Genomic DNA, 26706 nt, shown 5'->3' with positions numbered 1-26706 from the left:
CCTGCCTTTGCACTTTTTTCTTTCACTTTCCTTAGTAATTGTTCCAAGTCTTTGTCATTTTCTGCTAGTATTATGGTATTATCTGCATATCTTAGGTTGTTGATATTCCTTTCTTCAATCTTTACTCCTCCTTCCTCGGTATCTAAGCCTGCTTTGCGTATATTTTGTGTGTATAAGTTGAACAAATAGGGTGACAGTTTTCATCATATCGCAACTACAGAAGATCAAATGAGATGTACCAAAGGAACATATCACTATGTCTTCACCTTTCCAGGTTATGGTAGTCCAACAGCTATCCTTTCTCTCTCAGTCATCTGCAGTGAAGAACAACTGTTTCTAAATTGCAGGTGGACTGAGAGTTAATACAGATTAAAGATAGGGCATTCCCATCTTGCTTCTGAGATAGGATCCATGCAGACACATCCATGGGCTGTGGTTTTTTATACATCCACAGCAATATGAACTTAATTACTGTTAAAAGAAATTTGACAAAAACTTAAGAGGAGACAGAAGAATTAGATTGATCCAATTTCACATCTTGTTTCAAAGAATGCCTATGTAACAAGCAATTTTTCATGTTTTGCAGGACTCTTACAGATTCCTGGATATAATAGAAATGTATGCCATATTTTGATTTCCTTTATGTTTCTTAATTCAGGGAACCTATGTGAACAAACTGGCATTAGAAACGGTCCAGATTATTTGTCACACATGCATTTTCAAAGGATGCCTTCCCATGTACTTATGCTTCTTTGTTCCAGTAGCCTTACTATGCATTTGTAGCCTGCTCCAGGGGTGGCAATTGACTACCAAGGTGCTTTTTGTGGGGGGGGGGGTACATTTATAAATAAATCAATTGTTCAAGGTATTTAAGCAGAAGGTACACAGCCACTTGTCAGCAATGCTGTAGTAGCATCTTCCTCTGCACTTCCTGCGCTGAATAGTGAGTTCACCTTTCTGACCTTCAAGAACCATCTTGTCAGTACCATTATGTGAACATAACAAAGACATCCTAAGTCTCCAGAGACAGGGAATATTTAACTTTTAGGCTAGGTGAAGTGACATGCATTTTCCACCTGGACAGCAAATTTTTTCAGGAGCTAGCTCTGATCACAAGTAATGCATGCAACATATGCTAAAATTCCCTCTTCAGCTATTAATGGTGCAAAAGCCCTGCTTGTGCAGCCACACACACCAGTCTCAAGCATTTATTCTGCTTTACTACAATATAATATACCAGACTACACTGTTTTTATAGTATCAGGCCAGGGAAGTAGAATGGGGTGGGTTTTCCCTGCCAGTCCTTATATAGGCCAGATGACATTGAGGTGTAACCATGCATCCTGACATTACTGGTGCCCTTTTTCAAGCACTGAGTAGAGATTTTCCCACTCGGCCTAACAACCGGAGACCCAGATTCATTCTTCCTATGTCTTCCCTGTCAGCATTGTTTATTATTGGCTATGCTGGCTAGGGTTGATTGAAACTGTAATTCAACAACATCTGGCAGGCTACAAGTTGCCTGCCCTGAGATAAAAGGTGGCATTAGTTGTTACTGGGTCTCATTGAATTTCATGAGATGAAGTAAAAAAGAGGGAAATATCCTATATTGCCACTGGAGGGGGGGAGTATCCCACACTGGGATTGTTATGGGAAAGGGCAGATTTATGCCCCTGTTCATGGGTCCCATATTCCACCCCTTAATAGCTCCCATTTTGTTCTTTACAGGGATAAGCAATATGAGAACTTACATGATCATGTCAGCTTAGGACACTGGACTAGATACAAGGGACTTAAACTAAACTATAAAGCTTATTGGGTGACCATAGGGCAGTCATGGCATCTCATGCTAGCCTACATTTCAAGGCTGTTTTGAAGTCAAAGACAAGGAAAGAAGCATATATGCTGCCCTGAGCTCCTTTAAGAAAGACTGGGATATAAACTGAGTGAATAAAAATGTCATACTATCCATGTTATGGTGACAAAAATAATAAGTAAAGCAAGTGTGGGCAGCTGTGATGAATCCAGATACCTATTTCCTGTCCCTAGCATCCTCCAGGGGCTGCACAGACTGTCATAAATGGCAGAGGGGGACAAATATGGAAGTGGCCCCAGAAATTGACTTCTGATTTTGAAAATGCCCTCCACAGGTTAAACAATGTTTGGGGAGGGGGGGCTCTCTGCATCTTAGTTAAAAGTTCAGTTGGTCGTCCTGGGGACTCCACCCTCTTTTGTAGGCCAAAAAAGGGCAAGCCAGAGAGTTTGAAGGAGTTGAGGGTGGCAAAAATGGCATTGGGGCAATTTGTGGTCCCGCAATCACACATTTCCCACCCTTGAACTAAAGAGAATAACCCACTTTTTGCACTTCACATGATGGTGGTGGTGAGAGATGGTCACCTGTGCATGTCTTGTGGAACACTAGTGGAAAAGAATGGTGGAATACTCAACATACATTGGAGGGCACATTTGAGTGATTGTGCAGGAAAAACCTCAAAAACACACTCATCAATTAAGAGGAGGTTCATATTCACAATATATAGTCAGCACTTGACAAGTAGTAATGAATATGTGAATGGATGTCACTAGAAATGGGTTTCACTGAGATGGCATCAGCTGATAGGAAAGTTTGAGATTTGAGATATGTGGTAGCACATTCACACATGCATAATGCCACATAGTAGTAAATAAGTTAAATGAACACATAGGTTTTAAACCTGCTATGCATCACAATGAATAGGGCTGAGAATTCTACTTTGTCTAAGAATAATTCTTGTACTGCATAGTCAGTAATAGAAGAATGAGCCAAGATTTTAAAGAAAATTACATACACAGAGAAAAATTAAGTGTATCCTATTAATTTCAACTGCACCCAAAAATAGACTCTGTCTTTCTGTGTCTCTTCCAAAGCACACAAAAGCTGTGCTGTGTTTCATCATCCAACAATGTACTGCAGTCAATGTTTTGATCTGTTTCATTCTAATGTTCTGTCAAAATATCAAAAGCTTACATTATGGGTGTTGGAGGTTGACTGCCCTAAGTACTTCCTAAAAAAGCCTGGAAAATACAGATAGCAATGATATATGCAGGGGAATGGGGGGTTATGACACTTGAAAGCAAAGTTATCAGTTTTTAAACCTAGAATTAATAAAAAAAAGATGCAAATGATGACAGATTAATTAATCTGTTTGTATCCACTGTGTAGACATTTCTTGAACAGCCCACAAACCAGATCTGTAACAAGAGACTCAAGCTCTCCTTCTGACAAGAGAATCTCTGCAGTACACCTCTACCTCACACCATTATTACCTAGGTCTTTTGCAATAAAACCCCCAGAAACCACAGCCAGCTAAGGGTCCTGGAAATTTTAGTTCCTACATGTTAACTTTTTGAATCTCTAGTGTTTGAGAAGTACAACACTAACAAAAGCTACAGTATGAATTGCTCCCAGATATACTGTATGGAGGAGGCATGTGGTGGTGGGGACTCCTTGTTGAGAGGTACAGAAGTATTGGTTTGTGTGCCTGATAAGATGTCTCAAGAGGTGTGCTGTCTCCCTGGGGCAAAGATCTTTGATGTGACAGAGAGGCTGACAAGAGTTGTCATGCCTACGGACCATTATCCCTTCCTTTTGGCCCATGTGGGAACCAATGATACTGCAAGGCACAGCCTTCAGAATATCATAGGGGATTATGAGGCTCTGCATAGGAAGGTGAAAGAGCTGGGTGCACAGGTTGTTATCTCATCTCTTCTCCCAGTTGAAGGGCATGGTCTAGGAAGGGAGAAGAAAATAGCAGATATAAACAACTGGTTCCACAGATGGTGCTGCCGAGAGTGATTTGGATTCTTGGATCATGAAGGGGACTTCCGGCAAGGGATAGGTTGTATCTCACTCCAAATGGCAGAAATGTTTTTTCCAATAGTAACAAAAATTTGATCAGGAGGGCTTTAAACTGATTTATGTGGGGGAGGGAAACATTATTCTGGACAGCAAAGGGGCTGGAGAAAATAGTTCAACTGTCATAGAGGGAACAAGGCAAACAATGCAAGGATGCAACAGTGGGAGGCAAAAAAACTTGCACAGTCTTCAATGTATCTATACTAATGCACAGAGCATGGGAAATAAGCAAGATGAACTTGAACTCCTAGCACAATAACGCAAATATGATATAATAGGCCTTACTGAAACCTGGTGGGATGAGTCTCATGATTGGAATGTAGAAATAGAGGCGTATAACCTTTTTAAGAGAAATAGGCCAAACAGGAAAGGAGGAGGAATAGCACTATATGTCAGAGATATTTACACCAGTGAAGAGATCCAGGACATGAATCCTGGCAGCCAGGTGGAGAGCATCTGGATAAAAATTAAAGGGGAGGGAAACAACAGGGATATTATTGTGGGAGTCTACTACAGACCCCCAGGTCAAATGGAGGAACTGGATGGTGCCTTTCTAGAACAGATGACCTCACACTCAGAAAGGAGAGATGTAGTAGTGATGGGTGACTTCAAACTATCCTGATATTTGCTGGAAGTTAAACTCAGCCAAACCCTCAAGGACTAGCAAATTCCTCACTTGCCTCAAAGACAATTTCATTGTCGAAAAGGTGGAAGAGGCAACCAGGGGATCAGCTATTTTAAATCTGATCCTAGCCAATAGGAATGACCTGGCTGATGGGGTGCAAGTGGAGGAATCCATAGATGGGAGAGACCATGCTCTCCTACAGGTATACAATGGAAAGGAGAAGCCAGGCATAGTCAGACACACATTCTAGATTTTAGGAGAGCTGATTTCAGGAAACTTAGAGGAATACTGGGTGTGATCCCATGGTCAGAAATACTAAAAGAGAAGGGAGTTCAAGACGGATGGGAGTTTATCAAAAGGGAGATACTGAAGGCACAATTTCAAACAGTTCCAATGAGGAAGAAAAATGGGAGATGTCTCAAGAAACCAGGATGGATGACTAAGGAACTTTCAACTGAGCTAAGTTTTAAACAGAACATGTATAAGAAATGGAAAAAGGGGGAAATCACCAAAGGGGAATTCAAACAAATAGCTAGCATGTGTAGGGGTAAAGTCAGAAAAGCTAAAGCACAGAATGAACTCAGGCTTACTAGAGAGGTTAAGCACAACAAAAAGGTCTTTTTTGGATACATCCGCAGCAAAAGGAAGAAGAAGGAAACGGTAGGGCCACTGCATGCGGAAGATGGCAAAATGCTAACAGAAGACAGAGAAAAGGCAGAATTACTCAACACTTTCTTTGCTTCAGTGTTCTCAGAAAAGGAAAAGGGTTGTCAACCTGAGGAAAATGTATAGGATAGGGGAAAATCAGCACATAATAAGTAAAGAGATAACACAGGAATATCTTGTTAATCTAAATGAATATAATTCTGCAGGACCAGATGAACTACATACAAGGGTATTAAAAGAGCTGACATATGTAATATCGGAGCCATTGGCAATAATCTTTGAGTACTCCTGGAAAACAGGAGAAATCCCAATAGACTGGAGGAGGGCAAATGTTGTCCCCATCTTCAAAAAGGGAAAAAAAGAGGATCCCAACAATTATCATCCAGTTAGTCTGACATCAATGCCAGGAAAGATTCTGGAGCAGATAATTAAACAGAGAGTCTGTGAACATCTAGAAGGCAATTCCATAATCACAAAAAACCAACATGAATTTCTGAGAAACAAATCATGCCTGACTAATCTGATGATCTCTCTCTCTCTTTTTCTTTCTTTCTTTTTTTTTTGGGGGGGGGGATAAAATTACCAGCTTTGATAGATGAAGGGAATGCTGTGGATATATTATATTTTGATTTCAGTAATACCTTTGACAAGGTTCCCCATGACATTCTTGCAAACAAGCTTGTAAAATGTGGGCTAGACAAGGTAACTGTCACATGAATTTGTAGTTGGTTGACCGGCCGAACCCAAAGGGTGCTCAACAATGGCTCCTTTTCATCCTGGAGAGAAGTGACCAGTGGGGTCCCACAGGGGTCTGTGTCCTGGGCCCAGTGCTATTCAACATCTTTATCAATGACTTTGAATGACAGTATTGGAGGCATAGTTATCAGATTTGCAGATGACACCAAATTCGGAGGAGTAGCTATTACAGGATCAAAATTCAAAATGACCAGAATAGACTAGAAAGCTGGGCCAAAGCTATCAAAATGAAATCCAACACAGAGAAATGTAAGGTACTGCACTTAGGGAAGAAAAACAAAATGCATAGATATAGGATGGGGGACACCTTGCTGAATGAGACTACATGTGAAAGGGATCTAGGAGTCCAAGTAGGCCACATGTTGAACATGAGTCAACAATGCAATGTTGCAGCTAAAAAGGCCAATGCGATTTTAGGCTGCATCAATAGAAGTACAGTCGGCCCTTCTTATACATGGATTCAAGCATACACAGTTTGAAAATGTTCAAAAAAAGTATAAATTGCAAATATCAAACCATGATTTTCCATTTTTTATAAGGGACACCATTTTGCTATGTTATTAAATTTAATGGAAATGAAAATAGGAAACACTGTAATTTTATTAGAACAATATGTTGCAATGGGTGCTAAAAGGATAAAAGCAATTTAAAAAGCATAAAGTATATGCAATCCTAAAAACAAACAGGCTTATGCTGGCCTGTAAGCCACACCCTAACAAACAAGACTAGTGATACCAATCAGTACTAGGCTAGTAAACTGCACATCCCAAATAGTAAAGCAAAACATAAGGAGGTGTCAGACATACAAAATACCAATGTGATGGTAGATAAATTTCTTTGCACCTCTCAGTAAAAAATTAAAAGGGATAACACAGTACGCCCATTACAATTGGAAAGTGAGCAAACAGAGACCAAACACGTTTCGACTATGCGTCTTCGTCAGTGGTCATGGAAAACTAATATAGCAGCCTTGTAAGGTATATCATAAAACAGGGGTAGGCAACCTTTTTGAGCCGGGGGCCGGGTTGCTGTCCCTCAGACAACTGGGGGGCCGCACTCAAAATGGTGCCCAGAGTGGCACGGAAGCTGCGGCGGGGGCAACAATCAGCGGCAGGACCGGGCTGGGGCCGGTCCCAAGGTCTTGCTGGGCTGGATCCGGCCTGCGGGCCGTAGGTTGCCGACCCCTGTCATAAAATCTGTAGGGACATCCAGTCGCAGTAAGCAAATTGTTGGTCCTCTTGGGCCTGTTATGATGCCAAAGACTTGGAGGTCCCACATGTAAATTTTGTTATACACGGGGGGTCTTGGAACCAAACCCCAGTATATAATAAGGGACTACTGTATAGTGTCTAGATCAAGGGAAATAATAGTGCCATTGTATTCTGCTTTGGTCAGGCCCCACCTGGAATACTGTGTCCAGTTCTGGGCACTGAATTAAAAAAAAGAAACTTGAGCGTGTCCAAAGGAGAGTGACTAAAATGGTAAAGGGTCTGGAAACCATGCCCTATGAAGAATGACTTAGGGAGCTGGGTATGTTTAGCCTGGAGAAGAGAAGGTTAAGAGGTGATATGACAGCCTTGTTTAAATATTTGAAGGGATATCATATTGAGGAGGGAGCAAGTATGTTTTCTGCAGCCCCAGAGACTAGGACCCAGAACAATGGATGCAAGTTACAAGAAAAGAGATTCGACCTCAACATTAGGAGGAACTTCCTGACAGTAAGGGTTGTTCGACAGTAGAACACATTCCCTCAGTGAGTGGTGGCTTCTCCTTCCTTAGAGGTCTTAAAACACAGGCTGGATGTCCATCTGTCGGGGATGCTTTGATTGAGAGTTCCTGCATGGCAGTGGGTCGGACTGGATGGTCCTTGTGGTGTCTTCTAACTCTATTATTCTATGGCCCAGTACAGCCCACCCCAACGGGGCAGCCTGCACTCATCCCTTTTTGTGCTGGATTGGGGCCAGGGCAACCTCACTGCAGCCCTGCGGCCCCAATCCGGCATTTTCCGGGCCACAGAGAAAAGGGGGTGTCCTTGGGGCTTCTTGCACCCAGACACCCCAGCTCTACAGAGGAGAAAGGGGCAGCCCCTTTCTCCTCTGGATCGTTGGTGGGGCCGTGTAGTTGCTGCACCAACAATTCACTGGCAGGAAGAAGCTGCCTAGAGCAGCTTCTTCCTGAGACATCATAGGGCTGCACCGCAGCCCTTATGATATCTCTTTTCGTCGTGGATGTGCAGTTGCCATGCAGTCCAGAACCCTAGAATCGGCAGCGGTATGACACTTTGTGCCTGTGTGTATCAGGCCTATGATTCTATACTTCTTAATTTATCCTTGCATAAAAAGAAGCCATACTGCAGTGGTTTTGCTACTCCTGCCCACACTGCAAAGTCAAAATGGGAAGGGGTTGTAAATTTAATACAGGGAACATGCATATAAGGGACATCAGTCTTTACAACCAATATCTGAAGAGCAGTGTTGCATGGTGTTTTGAGTGTTGGACTGTGCTTCTGGAGACCAGGGTTCGATTCCCCACTTAGCCAAGAAAACCACTGGATGACCCTGGGCAAGTCACATGCTCTCAGCCTCAGGGGAAGCTAATGGCAAATCTCCTCTAAAGAAATGTTGCCAAGAAAACATCATGATAGGTTCACTTTAAGGTTGCCATAAGTCAGGAATGAATTGAAGGCACACAACAACAAACAGCAGATGGCATACCACTTATTTAGTGGTTGCTTTTAAGAGTTTCTCATACTGAAGTAAATTTTCTGCTAAAGACAAGAGTGGACGTCTGCCTATTTTTTTCTTTAGACTCTGATCTGTGCAGGTTCGACTGCACATACACACTTGCTTTGTTCAGATATCAGAATAATCATGATGAAAATAAGCACAGCATCCTCCAGGCCCATGCACTCCTGTCCCATGAACTCCTTCTTCACTCCAGCTACAAAGTAGCTTCCACTTCCATCTTCAATCAACCACACTTTAGTATCATTGAATTAAAAGATAATCAGAGAAGATGCACCCTCAATTCAGATGTTTTGAGTCAAATGAAAATGAAGCTTCATATACCTATAAGGATCTGAAATGAATGAAAACCACCTCCTTCATGCAGACTGAAAGTTGATTTAGAAATACTGTACCTTCTATTTCTAATATCAGCAATCTACCCAGAAAATTGCTTTGTGACTGAGCCTACCTCCTTAATGACACTAAATTTACATCTCAAAACACAGCATCTTCCCAATCAGTTTGGTTCTTCTGGGGAAAAAAAAGAGATAGAAGAAGCTTAAGTTCTTGATGCATATTCAGAGATAACACACTGGATGTCAGCTATTCCAGCTTCTCTTCAGATTTTCAATTTGTCTGATGCTCTAAGAGGCAGTGCTGAGCTACTTCAGGTTAGCCACAGGCAACTTACATGCAGAAAAAGTGAAAATGGCTGCAGTTACCTGGAGAGACCACCACCTATGGTTACACTTACATCTCAGTGTGATTCATCATCATCATGTGCTAATTGGTTCAGGTACGTATATGATGTTACAGGACAGTTTTTAAAAAGGCTTGCATAATTTTTCAAACGATAGATAACCATGGTGTAGGAGATTTGATAATTCCAAACTGGGAACTTCTGAGTAATTAAAACAAATTGAGGCAAATGAGTCATAGATCTAATTTGCACTGTGATGATTAACTTGTGCCTAGCTGTATCAATTCAGATTGGGGTTCATGTGATTGAAGGTTCATACATTTTTAAAAAAAAGATATCTATGCTACAGCCTCTACCGCCTACAGTCCTATAGCCTACAACTAATGGGAGGTGAAGTCTAACAAAATTAAGAGACCTGCTCCAGATTTAGGATACATCTGTATTGTACAAATAATGCAGTTTGACACCACTTTAACTGCCATGGCTCCATCCTACAGAATCCTGGGATTTGTAGTTTTGTGAGGCACCAGCACTCTTTTGTAGACAGGGATAAAGATCTTGTGAAAGTACAAATCCCAGGATTCCATAGGATGGAGCTACAGCACTTAAAGTGACATCAAACTGCATTATTTCTGCAGTGTAGATGCACTCTTGGGCCCCATTCCCACTAGCTCATTTGCCCTGGGTAGATCCAGTCCAGACTCGCTGAGCCGGTACCGAATCTGCCTGGCCAGAAATGCCCACTCCCCTTTGCGCTGATTGGGCCAATTTGCCCCGCTAAAGTTCGTACTAACCAAAATACCTGGTTAAGATGGAGCCTCTTCTGTAATGATGTCAATGGTGATGTCTAATACCGCCATTAACAGCACGAATGCTTCATCTAGCGCTTCGGCTTTTTTAAAATTATTTTTTACATTTGATAGCTTATGCACATGGAGCATGGGGCTGGAAGCAGAGTGGCTTGTGGGCCTCCTTTTCCCTCCTCCTCCTCCTCCTTCATTAGTTTTTTTCAGCAGCAGGAGTGTATCATCGGGCGCTTCAGAATTTTTTATTAGTGACCTGAGCAGGTAAGGGGAAGTGGGCGAGGGGGTGGTGTGGCCATAGTCCATAAGAACAACCTACATTGACCAGGATCCCTCTGTGACAACTAAACCGCATTGAGACTAAGTACCTTCGCCTGAAGGCAAGGGATAGTCTAGAAAATCTGTTGGTATACCGGCCACCCCATTGCTTAACAGACTCCCTAGCCGAGCTGACCCAATTGGTCTCGGAGGCTTCTTGTTGTGGGAGATTTCAACATCCCCCTCGAGCCCAGTTCTTCAGATCTTAAAGGGGCAGCTCGGGAGTTCATGTGGGCGATGACAAACATGGGCCTATCCCAGATTGTCTCTGGGCCTACGCATTGCGCTGGTCATACCATCAATGCAGTCTTTTGTTCGGAACAGGAAAATCCATGGGCAGAGGTAATTTGTACCTCCCCTTTGTCATGGACGGATCATTTCCTGGTTAAGGTTGGACTAAAGGCCACCACTCATAACCCTCCCGGGGGTGGTGCACATATTAGAATGGTCCGCCCTCGAAGGCTAATGGAACCCAAAAGGTTCCAGGAAGCCCTAGAGGGTGCAATGGCTGGTAACGTCGGCAAATCTGTCTAAGTCTTGGTGTCCACCTGGAACTACGATCTCACAAAGGCTATCGACACAATCGCTCCCAAGCGTCCTTTTCAACTCACTTTGAATAGAAATCCTTGGTATACTGAAGATCTTAGAAGAGTGAAGCGGGCTGTACAACGACTAGAGTGCTGCTGGCGAAAGACTTGATCCCTATCCGACAAGACATGTCATAGGACTTCACTTAAAGGGAGAGAAGGGAGTTCAAAATGGATGGGAGTTTCTTAAAAGGGAGATACTGAAGGCACAATTTCAAACAGTTCCAATGAGGAAGAAAAATGGGAGATGTCTCAAGAAACCAGGATGGATGACTAAGGAACTTTCAACTGAGCTAAGTTTTAAACAGAACATGTATAAGAAATGGAAAAAGGGGGAAATCACCAAAGGGGAATTCAAACAAATAGCTAGCATGTGTAGGGGTAAAGTCAGAAAAGCTAAAGCACAGAATGAACTCAGGCTTGCTAGAGAGGTTAAGCACAACAAAAAGGGCTTTTTTTGATACATCCGCAGCAAAAGGAAGAAGAAGGAAACGGTAGGGCCACTGCATGCGGAAGATGGCAAAATGCTAACAGGGGACAGAGAAAAGGGAGAATTACTCAACACCTTTTTTGCTCCAGTCTTCTCAGAAAAGGCAAAGGGTGTTCAACCTGAGGATAATGGAGCAGAGGACAGAAAAGGGGAATTTCAGCACAGAATAAGTAAAGAGAATACCTGTTTAACCTATATGAATATAAGTCTCCAGGACCAGATGAATCATAGAATCATAGAATCATAGAGTTGGAAGAGACCGCACAGGCCATCCAGTCCAACCCCCTGCCATGCATGAAATCCAAATCAAAGCATCCCCAGCAGATGGCAATCTAGCCTCTGCTTAAAGACCTCCAAGGAAGGAGACTCCACTACAATCCGAGGGTGTGTGTTCCACTGTCGAACAGCCCTTACTGTCAGGAAGTTCTTCCTAATGTTGAGGTGGAATCTCTTTTCCTGTAGCTTGCATCCATTGTTCCGGGTCCTGTTCTCTGGAGCAGCAGAAAACAAGCTTGCTCCCTCCTCAATATGACATCCTTTCAAATATTTAAACAGGGCTATCATATCACCTCTTAACCTTCTCTTCTCCAGGCTAAATTTCCCCCAGCTCCCTGAGTCGTTCCTCATAGGGCAAGGTTTCCAGACCTTTCACCATTTTAGTCGCCCTCCTCTGGAGACGCTCCAGTTTCTCAATGTCCTTTTTGAATTGTGGTGCCCAGAACAGGACACAATATTCCAGGTGGGGCCTGAGCAGAGCAGAATACAGTGGCACTATTACTTCTCTTGATCTAGACACTATACTTTTATTGATGCAGCCTAAAATTGCATTGGCCTTTTTAGCTGCTGCATCGCACTGTTGACTCATGTTCAACTTGTGGTCTACTTGGACTCCCAGATCCCTTTCACATGTAGTTTCATTCAGCCAGGTGTCCCCAATCCTATATCTGTGCATTTTATTTTTCTGCCCTAAGTGCAGTATCTTACATTTCTCTGTGTTGAATTTCATTTTGTTAGCTTTGGCCCAGCTTTCTAGTCTATTCAGATCATTTTGAATGTTGATCCTGTCCTCTGGGGTATTAGCTATTCCTCCTAATTTGGTGTCATCTGCAAATTTGATAAGTATGCTCCCAATTCTGTCATCCAGGTCATTGATAAAGATGTTAAATAACACTTGGCCCAGGACAGAGCCCTGTGGGACTCCACTGGTCACTTCCCTCCAGGATGAAAAGGAGCCATTGTTCAGCACCCTTTGGGTTCGGCCGGTCAACCAATTACAGATCCATTTAACAGTTACTTTGTCTAGCCCACATTTTACAAGCTTGTTTGCAAGCATGTCATGGGAAAACTGGTCAAAGGCCTTATTGAAATACTATATCCACAGCATTCCCTTCATCTACCAAGCTGGTAATTTTATCAAAGAAAGAGATCAGATTTGTCTGGCATGACTTGTTTCTCTGAAACCCATGTTGACTTTTTGTGATTATGGCATTGCTTTCTAGATGTCCACAGATTCTCTGTTTAATGATCTGCTCTAGAATCTTTCCTGGTATTGATGTCAGACTAACTGGATGATAATTGTTGGGATCCTCTTTTTTTCCCTTTTTGAAGATGGGGACAACGTTTGCCCTCCTCCAGTCTGCTGGGATTTCTCCTGTTTTCCAGGAGTTTTCAAATATGATTGCCAATGGCTCCGATATTACATTTGCCAGTTCTTTTAATACCCTTGGATGTAGTTCATCTGGTCCTGGAGACTTAAATTCATTTAGATTAACAAGGTATTCTTCTACTATCTCTTTACTTATTCTGTGCTGAAATTCCCCTATTCTGTCCTCTGCTCCATTATCCTCAGGTTGAGCACCCTTTGCCTTTTCTGAGAAGACTGAGGCAAAGAAGCTGTTGAGTAATTCTGCCTTTTCTCTGTCTTCTGTTAGCATTTTGCCATCTTCTCCACGCAGTGGCCCTACCGTTTCCTTCTTCTTCCTTTTGCTGCGGACATATCCAACAAATCCCTTTTTATTCTTTTTAACCTCTCTAGCAAGCCTGAGTTCATTCTGCGCTTTAGCTTTTCTGACTTTACCCCTACAAATGCCTGTTATTTCTTTGAATTCCTTTTTTGTGATTTCCCCCTTTTTCCATTTCTTATACATGTTCCGTTTCAAACTTAACTCGGTTGAAAGTTCCTTAGTCATCCATCCTGGTTTCTTGAGACACCTCCCATTTTTCTTTTTCACTGGAACTGTTTGAAATTGTGCCTTCAGTATCTCTCTTTTGAGAAAGTCCCATCCAGCCTGAACTCCTTTATCTTTTAGTACTTCTGACCATGGAATCGCCCTCAATACTTCTCTAAGTTTACTGAAATTCGCTCTCCTAAAGTCTAGAATGTGTGTTTGACTATGCCTGGCTTCTCCTTTCCACTGTATAACAAACTCCAGGAGAACATGGTCACTTCCACCTAATGATCCCACCACTTGCACCCCATTAACCAAGTCATCCTTGTTGGTTAGGATCAGATCCAAAATAGCTGACCCCCTTATTGCCTGTTCCACCTTTTGGACCATGAAATAGTCTTCCAGGCCAGTGAGGAATTTCCAAGACCTTGAGGATTTTGCTGAATTTGACTTTCAGCAAATATCAGGATAGTTGAAGTCGCCCATCACTACTACATCTCTCTTTTCTGACTGTGTGGTCATCTGTTCTAGAAAGATATCATCCAATTCCTCAGTCTGACTTGGGGGTCTGTAGTAGACTCCCACCATAACATCCTTGTTGTTTCCCTCCCTTTTAATTTTTATCCAGATGCTCTCCACCTGGCTGTCAGGATTGATGTCCTGGATCTCTTCACTGGTGTAAATATCTCTGACATATAGTGCTATTCCTCCTTTTTTCCTGTTTGGCCTATTTCTCTTAAAAAGGTTATACCCCTCTATTTCCACATTCCAATCATGAGACTCATCCCACCAGGTTTCAGTGATGCCTATTATATCATATTTGCTTTGTTGTACTAGGAGTTCAAGTTCATCTTGCTTATTTCCCATGCTCTGTGCATTAGTGTAGAGACATCGCAGACCACGGGTCCCATTTACTTGCTGCTTGTGCAAATTTTTTTGCCTCCCACTGTTCGGTCCTTGCACTTTTTTTCTTGTTTCCTCTATGTCTGTTTGACTATTTTCTCCAGCCCTTTCACCTTCCTTAATATTGTCTCCCTTCCCCACAGAACTCAGTTTAAAGCCCTCCTGATCAAGTTCTTGAGACTGTTGGCAAAAACATTTCTTCCAACTGGCGTGAGATGCAACCCGTCCGTTGCAAGAAGTCCCTCCTCATGGAACCGCAGCCCATGATCAAATAATCCAAATTGTTCTCGGTGGCACCATCTGCGAAGCCAGTTGTTCACATCCGCTATTTTCCTTTCCCTTCCTGGACCGTGCCCTTCAACTGGCAGAAGAGACGAGATGACAACCTGTACATCCATTCCTTTCAGCTTCCTACCAAGCGCCTCGTAATCCCTTTTGATGTTCTGCAGGCTGTGTCTTGCAGTATCATTGGTTCCCACGTGGACCAAAAGGAAGGGGTATTGGTCAGTAGGCTTGACCAGTCTTGTCAGCCTCTCTGTCACATCACAGATCTTTGCCCCTGGAAGACAACACACCTCTCGAGACATCTTGTCAGGCCTACAAATCACTGCTTCTGTACCCCTCAGCAAGGAGTCCCCCACTACGACCACATGCCTCCTACGAGGTTTAGCAGCGGCTGTTCCCTTGGATGGGACTCTCAGGCTTGCCTGCTCTGTCCCTGAAGTCTGTCCATGCTGCTCTTCTTCATCCTCCTTGATAAGGGAAAGAGCTTCAAATCGATTCTCTAGCTGCAAGCTCCCCGAACAATCCCTTTGTGGCCTACTTCTCTGTGTGACATTCCTCCAGCTGTCTGCCTCCTGTGTATGTGAAGTGACCTCCTCAGCTCCAGCATCTTACTCTGCGTTGTATTCGTCCAGGATTGTTAGTTCTGTTGTGTCCAGGAAATCCTCCTGCTCCCTAATATGATGAAGTGTAGCTACTCTGGACTCCAACTGCTGCACTTTCTCCTCCAGGAGGGCTACCAACTTGCACTTGGGGCATGTGAAGTTCTCCACTTCTGTAGGCAAGAAGACAAACATCCCACAAGTGTTGCAGGTGACTGCTGTGGTTCCATCAGTGTCCATACTGAAAAGTCTTAGGAAATTACTGGAACAGGACTGTGGGCTTCCTCAATGGCTGCCCAGCTACCTCTCTCCTCCTCCTCCTCTCTGTAGCAGGAATTGAACTACATCCAAGGGTATTAAAAGAACTGGCAAATATAATACCAGATCCATTGGCAATAATCTTTGAGAACTCCTAGAGAACAGGATAAATCCCAGCAGACTGGATGAGGGCAAACATTGTCCCCATCTTCAAAAAGGGGAAAAAAGAGGATCCCAACAATTATCGTCCAGTTAGTCTGACATCAATACCAGGAAAGATTCTAGAGCAGATCATTAAGCAGAGAGTCTCTGAACATCTAAAAAGCAATGCCATAATCACAAAAAGTCAACACGGGTTTCAGAAAAAGAAGTCACGTCAGACAAACCTGATCTCTTATTTGATAAAATTACCAACTTGTTAGATGAAGGGAATGCTGTTTATATAGTATATCTTGATTTCAGTAAGGCCTTTGATAAAGTTCCCCATGATATCTTTGCAAACAAGCTTGTAGAATGTGGGCTAGACAAGGTAAGTGTCACATGGATTTGTAATTGGTTGACTGGCTGAACCCAAAGAGTGCTCAACAATGGCTCCTTTTCATCCTGGAGAGAAGTGACCAGTGGGGTGTCCAGTAGGGCTCTGTCCTGGGTCCAGTGCTATTCAACATCTTTATCAATGGCTTGGAGGACAAAATTGGGGGCATAGTTATCAAATCTGCAGATGACACCAAATTAAGAGAGTAGCTAATACCCCAGAGGACAGGATCAAGATTCAAAATGACCTGAACAGACTAGAAAACTGGGCCAAAGCTAACAAAATGAAATTCAACACGGAGAAATGTAAGGTCCTGCACTTAGGGTAGAAAAATGAAATGCACAGATATAGGATGGGGGACACCTGGCTGAATGAGACTACATGTGAAAGGGATCTAGGAGTCCAAGTAGACCATACGTTGAACATGAGTCAACAGTGTGATGCGGCAGCTAACAAGGCCAAAGACATTTTAGGCTGTATCAATAGAAGTATAGTGTCTAGATTAAGGGATGTAATAGTTCCACTCTATTCTGCTTTGGTCAGGCCTCACTTGGAATATTATGTCCAGTTTCTGGGCAGCACAATTCAGAAAGGACATTGAGAAACTGAAGCGTGTCCAAAGGAGGGCGACTAAAATGGTGAAGGGTCTAGAAACCATGTCCTATGAGGAACGACTTAGGGAGCTGGGGATATTTAGCCTGGAGAAGAGAAGGTTAAGAGGTGATATGATAGCCATGTTTAAATATTAGAAGGGATGTCATGTTGAGGAGGGAGCAAGCTTGTTTTCTGCTGCTCCAGAGACTAGAACGCAGAACAATGGATGCAAACCACAGGAAAAGAGATTCCACCTCAACATTAGGAGGAACTTCCTGACAGTAAGGGCTGTTCAACAGTGGAAAAACTCCCTCGGAGTATGGTGGAGTCTCCTTCCATAGAGGTCATCAAATAGAGGCTGGATGGCCATCTGTCGGCGATGCTTTGATTTAGATTTCCTGCATGGCAGGGGGTTGGACTGGATGACCCTTGCGGTCTCTTCCAACTCTACAATTCTATGATTCTATGATTGAATAAAGGTTTACTTAATTGCTGAATCCTGAATTTATGAACTTGGTGTCCTGTCAGACCTGATAGTATGGTGGTGGGGAAACTGTGGTAAGCTGGGAATTAATTTCCTAGCACTAGGATGCTCTAGCTTCCTAAATATCCTAAAGGTTTTGTCTCATCTTGGAAGCTAAGCAGATTCAGTCCTGGTTAATACTTGGATGGGAGACCGCCAACAAATACCAGGTGCTGTAGGCTATACTATACTCAATGCTATGGACCCCTGGCATTTGTAGTTTTGTGAGATATTTAGCTTTCTCTGCCAGAGAGCTCTGGTGCCATGAAAAACATACAAATCCCAGGACTTCATAGCATTGAGCCATGGCAGTTAAAGTAGTGGCAAACTGCAGTTTTTTCTGCAGTGCGGATGCAGCTGAAGAGAGTATGACTTGCCCCTTATCTCATGTCAAAAGTAAATTGAGACACCATGGGAGAGAAGTGGCTTTCTGCTTACCTCTCTGCATGCTCTCAAAGCACTTCCATTCTATTCCCAGGGGAGATGGTCATACAGGCATGCTTTTTGTCACTCTGGAAAAATCTGTTTAGAAAAGGCATGCTTTTGTGACCGTCTCTCTCTGGAAGGAGAACAGAAGTGCTACGATGTCATGCGGAGAGCTAAGCAGTAAGCTGCTTCTCTCTTCTTGCATCTTGACTTTTGATAAGGCTGAAAGACTACACCATGCTGTCTCTCTTTTCTTTCCTTACAACAATAAAATTAATGATGAAGTGGACTGGAGAACACAAAGGCTTATGCTAGAAAACTGTTTTTCTCATTCGCAGGGGTGCAGAAGGGTTCCTATATATCTTTTGATGCTGAAAAAGACTAACACTGGTTTGAATACTACCACATTGAAATTACACTCTTACCCTGGGATACGAATGCGGCGCGATACGAAATTTCCGGGTTACGAAAAAAAAATAATAAAAAATATTTCCGGGTTACGAAGGTTATTCCGGGTTGCGAATAAAATTTTGGTGCTTTTCGGCGCTATTTTGCATGGAATCACGGCTTTTCCCCATTAGCGCCTATGGCTTTTTCGGCTTACGAAGCCTTCCGGGTTACGAAAATGGCGGCGGAACGAATTAATTTCGTAACCCGGGGGCCGAGTGTATGTAGCTTTATCCTGTATGTCAGGAATCATATTCTTAACACTGGCACCAACAAACACAATGCAAACATTTATTTATCCTTACATCTCACATTGTAAATAGGTCAATTTGATATTTAGTAGTGACCCTTTACAGTCTGGTGCATTAAGCTGCGATGTCTCCATAAAAGTATATGTGTTAAGATATATGTATAAAGTTTCAAAAATACCATGTAAATCTTTTAATTCCCATTTGCTCCTGCTTAGCAAGTATTAGCAAGTGTCACAGCTTAGTTACAGCAGTAACAATTATTAAGAGATTCCTTTTTCTCTTTATATATATATAAAATATCTTAAAATGACATTTAGAAATCTTGTGGTTGTGATACCATGGTTTTCACTTTGATAAAATATAAAATCAGGATGTTAGCTTAGTCAACTTTAGACTATAAGCTCCTTTACTTGTACTTTACCATGCAAACAGGAATGTATATGGCTTCAATATTATATAGCTTGTGGAGGGAAGATTGAACTGAGGGTGATGAGGGAATTCAGCTAGCTGATATGAATATTTGTTAAAAAGTAAAAGTTTTAAATAGAATATATTGTAGACATTTGGAAGCTCTTCTGCATATTAAAATTCCAGGTGTACAGTACACCACCAAAATGTGTGCATTTTATAAATCTAACTTGTGAATTTGACTAATATGTATTCCCAAGAATGTATTATTGCATAGGTATATTTCTCAAGAACTGTGATATGGCTGCAAATCCCTGTCAAACTTGTACTTGGTGGCACATTTTGATTTGAAGGTGAAATGAATTTTTGCTTCCTTGTAAGAAACTCTGAACATATTTCATTTTTTATTTAAATTATTTCTGTATCACCTCCCAGCACACAAGGGCTCCTGAGGTGTTGAACAAATAAAAACCAATTAACACAATTCAAAGAAAAAACATTTTAAAACACTATGACGCAGTACACACCATGCAGAAGCGAAGTGCTGGTGCCGTTTTTAAGGTTAGGGACTGCGCAGCAACCGCACGGTCCCTAATCCTAACATGGCATGGCATCGTAACAATGCCGGCATCCCATGTACACGGGCATCGCCATTGTTACATAAGCACCGTGCGGTTTCCGCATATCGCCACTCGGTTTGGTGGCTGCGGCTTCCCTCCGGAGGAAATTAGGCCACCGGCAGGCTGCCCTTTTTGGGCGGTCTGTCCTACAACATTAAAACACTCTTTTAAAATTCCTAAAATCAGTCTAAAAACAATTGTAGAACCTAGTTTTAAAACAGTTAAAACAGCAGTTTCAAATACTGAATGCCATGCAGAACAGCACTGTTTTGACTGCCCGCTGGCAACTTGAAAGTCATAGGGCTTGCCTAACATCCTGAGGTAGGGAGTTCCACAGGTGAGGTGCTGCTACAGAGAAAACCCTATTATGTGTACCCATCAATTTAACTTCATAAGATGTTGGGACACACAACAAGGCCTCCTCTGAAATTTCTGGCAGGGTCATATAAGATGAGGTGATCTTTCAGATATCCTGGCCACGAGTACTTTAGGTTTTGTAAGTCAACACTAGCACCTTGAATTTTGCTCAGAAGCAAACTGGAATGATGAGTACAATGAAGGGTGAAAATAAGGGCAGGAGCAACCTGCTGGAAGCTTCTACCAGTTCAGCTTCCCATCTTGCTTCACAGCCAGGGCCAGCTATACCATTACAGAGAGTGAGGTGGCCACTTCAAGCAGTAGATATTGAGTGATTGAAAGGGGAACACATTGTTACTTATTGAAATAAGTATGATTACCAGTAAAGGAAATGAGTGCTTGTAAGATTTTCTACCTCGGATACAAAAATATTTTGACCAGGCAAAGCTACTGTGCACAGGCCTTCTGTAAACCAAGGTGAATTCTGGGCTCCACAACACTGGATTGGGCACTTAGGAGCGATTATATTGATAGCTATTTCCATCTCTCTGTTCTGTAGTCATACCAAGGCCCTGATAGAATCACCAACCCTGTCAGTCAGAAAATCACCCAGAACATCCAGGAATACTTCAGAGTCCATAAATCTCTGGGGACATCATCTTAATAAGTCCCCCATCTGTACAGGGCCATCCTTACTTTTAGTGTTTTAATGACAAGGCCATTAAGGTTTGCTCATATCAGAAATGTTACTGTTTGCAAAGATTAGAGGCCATTTTTGGTGAATAGAAGGTAAAATAGAATATAATAACATTGAAAACAATACATGAACAGTTTGCAAAGCTACTCATTAAACACATGTCACCCTTGAAAAACAGTGATTAAATAATAATGTGATGTATTTTCAAATAACAGTCCCAAATCATGGCTCTGCCTTATGAGCTGTAGGTTTAGTTCATCCACATCTTGAAATGAAATGAAATTGGAAGGGGGGAGGGGGGAGAAAAGAGAAAAGAAACTGTGTGAGAATGTATTGGCTAGGTGAACTTTCTTTTTTCATTGCCATCATTAATTCAGAATTTGTGGAGTAAGAAAGTACTAAAATAGTGGAGATGCCAAAAAAAAAAAAAAAAAAAAAAAAGGAAAAGGAAAAGGAAAAGGAAAAAGAAGAAAGGAACGGCATTCCCTCCCCCTTCAAGAGTCTCTATGGGTGGCTCTTTTTGATTTATGCCACTTGTGCTGATTTTGCTGGTTCTCGTGTGTCATTGAGCAATAAGAATGCTTAGTATTTGCTTATAGCTTTCAAGTGTTCAAAGCACTTCACATGCATCCTCAATTTGTAATCCTTACAACTAGGTTAGGAAATGAGGAAGTAGTAGCTTGTCGACTTTTGGAAAGCCACATGTTGCCCAGCCCTACAAAGTAGGTCAGTAATATTATTCCCCATATGGAAGACATTCACATCTTGTCTAAGAACCTCAAGTAAGACACTGATTCAAGATTCAAAGTAGGAACTTCCTGATTCATTAGGCAAGCAGTTTCTTAGCTCCTGCACACACCAATTAGTAGGGATCAGAAGTCAATTAAGGTCCAAAACACACTACAGAAATACTCCAGTTTGAGACCGCTTTAACTTCCCTGGCTCAGAGCTGGAGAATCCTGGGAATTGTAGTTTATTATGGCACCAGAGCTCTCTGAGAGAGAAGGCTAAATGTCTCACAAAACTAGAGTTCCCAGAATTCCCTAGCACTGAGCCAGGGCTAGGCTTCCCATATCCCGCCTCGGGGCGGGACTTTCCCGATTTGGGGCGGGTCCGCACGGTCCCGCCCCGGTTTGGCCCCGCCCCCGGGACTCTCCCCCCCCCAGCGAGTCCTCCAGGCTTGGCTGGGGCTTGGAGGACAGCTATCTCCCAAGCCCTGGCCATGCCCTGGAGGCTCCTCCGCGATCGTGGAGTCCTCCAGGCTTGGCTGGGGCTTGGAGGACGGCTGAAGCGAAGCCCCAAACCCCTGCCTGGCTGCCTCCGTTGTATGCCATTTTGTATGCCATGCACATGCTCCGGGGGGGAATCCCGGGGGTGGGGGCAAAATGGCGACGGAAGCAGCCAGGCAGGGGTTTGGAGTTTCGCTTCAGCGAGGCCCCATTCCCTTGCCTGGTTTCCTCCGTTGGCGACAGAGGCAGCCAGGCAGAGGAAAGAGCCTTTCCTCTTTCTCCTCCTCCTCTTCTTCTGCTTCCTTTTCTTCCTCCCCTTCTTCCTCCTCCTCTTCTTCTTCTTTCTCCTCCTCTTCCTCCCCTTCTTCTTCATCTTTTTCCTCCTCTTCTTCTTCCTCCTCTCCTCCTCCTCTTCTTCCTCCCCTTCTTCCTCTTCCTTCCTCCTTTTCCTCCTCTTCTTCATCTTCTTTCTCCTCCTCTTCTTCTCCATCTCTTCTTCTCCTCCTCCTCTTCCTCCCCTTCTTCCTCCTCCTCTTCTTCTTCTCCTCTTCCTCCTCCTCTGCCTTTTCCACTCTTCCTCCTCTTCAATACCCAAATATGCTGTTTGGAATGGGGGGGGGGGAGGTTAGCCAGAAAGGGAAGTACGTTTCTGCCATTTGTCTAGGAACAATGCCAAAATGTCCTCCATTTTGATCATGCCTAAGAAACATGCATTTATATTAACATTTTTTAAAAATAATCAATTTTTGCATGTCCTCCATTTTTTAAAAGTGTCCTACATTTGAAAAATTTGTCCTACTTTTGTCCTACATTTGTCCCAGTTTGGAGGTCCAGAATTATGGCAACCCTAGCCAGGGCAGTTAAATCAGTCTCAGACTGGATTATTTTTGCAGTGTGTTTTGGACCAAAGGGAAGTTCAACAGAGATAAATGTAACATTCAACATTTAAGCAAAACTGCAACCTCAATACCCTATTCTGCCAGTATCAGTGTTATGATGCATACATGGAGAAACACCCATTTCCCCTTAAGGCAATGTTCTCTTATACTCTCATAGACTGCCGTGTACAGGGCCACTTCAGTACAGAAATGGAAGCTTCAGTGGTAAAACCAAGAAAACATTATTCAGAAAACCAAAGATGGATCCATCAGAGTTATAATGTCAAGACTGAAGCTTGAGCAGTTATACAATGTAATTAAACCACACAGCAATTCAAATCTGGAGCGGTCTGACACTCCATTCACCCATAGACCTAAACATCTTCACATTGTTTCCTTCCCATGGTTGCCCCTCCTTCCATCCCATAACAGCTGTTCCCATGAGACTGGCATTGAAGCTCCCAGCACAGTCTCTGCTCTCTGAACACCTGCTTGTTAACTTTTACAAAGAACGTGAGCACTGATACCATCCTAACCCCATAACACACATCCCATCATACATCACCAAAATACTATAAGCATACAACTATATGTCTATAAACTATGGCACGAAATCTGAGAGGACTCAGATCCTGACAGAGACAATATGAAAGGAGGCAGTAATTTCAATGGGATTTGTGCTAAAGACATTTGTACATGACAAACTTAAACCAATATAAAGTAATTCCTTTTCTACAAAGACACTAGAGCTTGGAAATGTTACTTTTTTGGATGGTTTATTGTTAATTGCCATCAAGTCAGCTTTGACTTGTGGTGACCCTATGAATGAGAGACCTCCAAGACCCCCTGTCATCAACAACATTGCTCAGGTCTTGCAAACTCAGGGCCATGGCTTCCTTGATTTAGTTTTTCACACTGTAATGCAGTTTTCTCTATTTCTACTGCCTTTCATCTTACCAGACATTACAGCCTTTTCTAACTAGTCATGTTTTCTTATGTTATTTCCAAAGTATGGCAGCCTTAGTTTAGTTATATTGTTTTCTAGGGATAGTTCAGGCTTGATTTGCTCTCAGAACCAGTTATTTCTCTTTTTGGCAATCCATGATATTTGTAGAAATTTCCTCTAACGCCACTTTCATATGTGTTGATTCTCATCCTGTCGGCTTTCACAACCATACACACAAATCAGCAATCGAGAGATACAACTTTCCCAGACTTTGGGGGCTTCTAACGGATCATTCTTACTTAACTCCCTAAACAACTTCCAGAATTCTTTGAGGGTAGCAAAGATACTTGTACAAAGGTTTGCAGAGTGTCACTTTGCCTATATATATATTTAAAAACAGACTGGGTATTTAGGAGAAAAGGAAACGGGAATGATTAAAAATAGATTTCTCAATGTCTTGTCTATCCATTCACCACCATCTTAGCTTTTACTTAGGCATCGCCGTATGTTCACACTAGATTGATCAGTTAGAGGTTTTTTTTTAAATATATCAAGCCAATTCAAATCCCAACATCTGGATTTTAATTTGCAGATAGCAGACTGACATTATCCAGGGAGGGGAATTGTACAGTCCTCCAGATACTGCTGGAGTACAACTCTGAGCATACCTCTTAGCAACCAGCTGGGCTGGCTGTTGAGAGAAGCAATCCAGCAGCATCGGGAAGGAGAGGGAGGCTTCCATGCCACCCAGTTATTCTGTGTTGCCCCTATGCTATTTAACATATACATGAAGCCGCTGGGAGAGGTCATCCAGAGTTTTGGGGTGTGGTGTCATCAATATGCTGATGACACTCAACTCTACAACTCCTTTCCACCTGAATTCAAGAAGGCTGTCCTGGTCCTAAACCAGTATATGTCATCATTAATGGGCTGGATGAGGGCAAACAAGTTGAAACTTAATCCAGATAAGTCAGAAGTGCTCCTGGTCAGTCAGAAGGCAGATCAGGGAATAGGGATCCAGCCTGTGTTAGATGGGATCACACTCCTCCTGAAGATGCAAGTTTGCAGTTTGGGGGTACTCCTGGACTCAGCTTTGAACCTGGAGGCCCAGGTCTCTGAAGTGACCAGGAGTGCTTTTGCACATTTAAAACCTGTGCACCAACTGCTCCCATTCCTTGAGATGCTGGATGTGGCCTCAGTGGTACATGCCTTAGTTACATCATCTTTGGACTACTGTAATGTGCTCTACATGGGGCTGACTTTGAAGAGTGTTCAGAAACTTCAGCTGGTTCAAAGAGCTGCAGCCAGTCTGCTAATAGGGGCAGGTTACAGAGAGCACACAACGCCCCTGTTAAAACAGCTTGTTTTAATTTAATCCTATTTTAACGTATTGTTTTTGTATGTTTTAACTGTATGGTGTTTTTTAATGTTGTAAGCCGCCTGAAGTCCAAGTCTTGGGAGAACGGTGGCATATAAATAAATATAACAACATCAACAACAACAACATTAGTGCTGTGACTCCAATTTAACTGCCATGAAAACATCCTATGGAAATTCAGGGTTTATATTACCAAGGGAAGGGAATTTAGAATTCTCAGCCAGAGAGTTTTCATGCCTTACAAAACTACAAACCCCAGGATTCTACAGGCTGTAGCATAGCAGTTAAAGTGGAATTATACCTCTATAACTGGGTGCTATGAAAGATCCCATGGGAGGCCTGCACTTTGGCCACCCCTGTCATTTATCTCACTAACCTTTGAATAATTATGGCCAATAACAATGATAGTTTAATTGGCTTTTGCAAAGGGGAACGTGCTGGTGCTAAAGCCTCATGACTCTTGTCTGTCAGAATGTCAGCTATTTATAATCATGCCCTACCTGTTGGGCAGGTAGGCCAGGCTGGCAAACATTTACCTGTCTCATGATTTCAAGACTATTCCCATATATTAGGAAAGAGTAGAACACACAGTCTGTTAGCTTCTTCAGTGGTTACTAAAGATTGGTTCTATCTCAATGCATGTGTGGGACAAAAGGGAAGTACATTGCAGTAATAACTCTTGGAATATGAGGTCAACACCAAATGTCTTCCTGGAAGCTATGTTATGCCAAAATTGCTGGTGATGACACTCATAATGAATTCAAAATTGCTGTGACTTTAATAATGAAAAACATATTTTTCTTATATTCATATTATTGCATTTACTACATAGAAGCAAAGAGGTTATTATTGTGACTAGATCATGGGTCTAGAAACAAATAAATAAAAACTGTACCAGTCATACTCTCATTTCTTACACAAGCTTTCCCATGTGACCATTTTGTATGCCATGCACATGCTCTCTTAATTTAAAAAAATCCAGAAGGAGAGATGAGTTAGACTGTGGGAACAAAAACAATAAAGAAATTGTGTTTTTTGGGCTATGTGGCCATGTTCTAGAAGAGTTTCTTCCTGACGTCAAAAGCCCACAAAAAACTATGGATGCCAGCCATGAAAGCCTTCAACTTCACAATAAAGATGAATGGCACTTTAAAGGCTAGTAATGTGATCCTTTATAAAATTACATGTATTTGAAAAATCCCAGTATAAAACTAGAGTTAAGTCTGTGTCTCATTGACTGAAATTCCACAAAGCCAGGAAAGTAGAAGTTAAGGCTAATGTGAAGTTGAAGGCTTTCATGGCTGGCATCCATAGTTTTTTGTGGGTTTTTTGGGCTATGTGGCCATGTTCTAGAAGAGTTTCTTCCTGACATTTCACCAGCATCTGTGACTGGCATCTTCAGAAATGAAGATGCCAGCCACAGATGCTGGCGAAACATCAGGAAGAAACTCTTCTAGAACATGGCCACATAGCCCAAAAAACCCACAAAAAATTAAGGCTTCAGATGAGAAATCAGGTGAATGCAATGGTCAAGAGTGCCTGTTATCAGCTCCGGCTGATATGTCAGCTGCGCTCTTTCCTGGAGCTGGGTGACCTTGAAACTGTAGCACATGCACTGGTAACCTCAAGACTTGATTT

The sequence above is a fragment of the Sceloporus occidentalis genome, unplaced genomic scaffold (genome assembly GCF_023333645.1).
Source record: "Sceloporus occidentalis isolate IW3139 unplaced genomic scaffold, rSceOcc1.0.p SCAF_2, whole genome shotgun sequence".
NCBI lineage: Eukaryota > Metazoa > Chordata > Lepidosauria > Squamata > Phrynosomatidae > Sceloporus > Sceloporus occidentalis.
Note: the sequence above shows the minus strand (reverse complement) of the source record.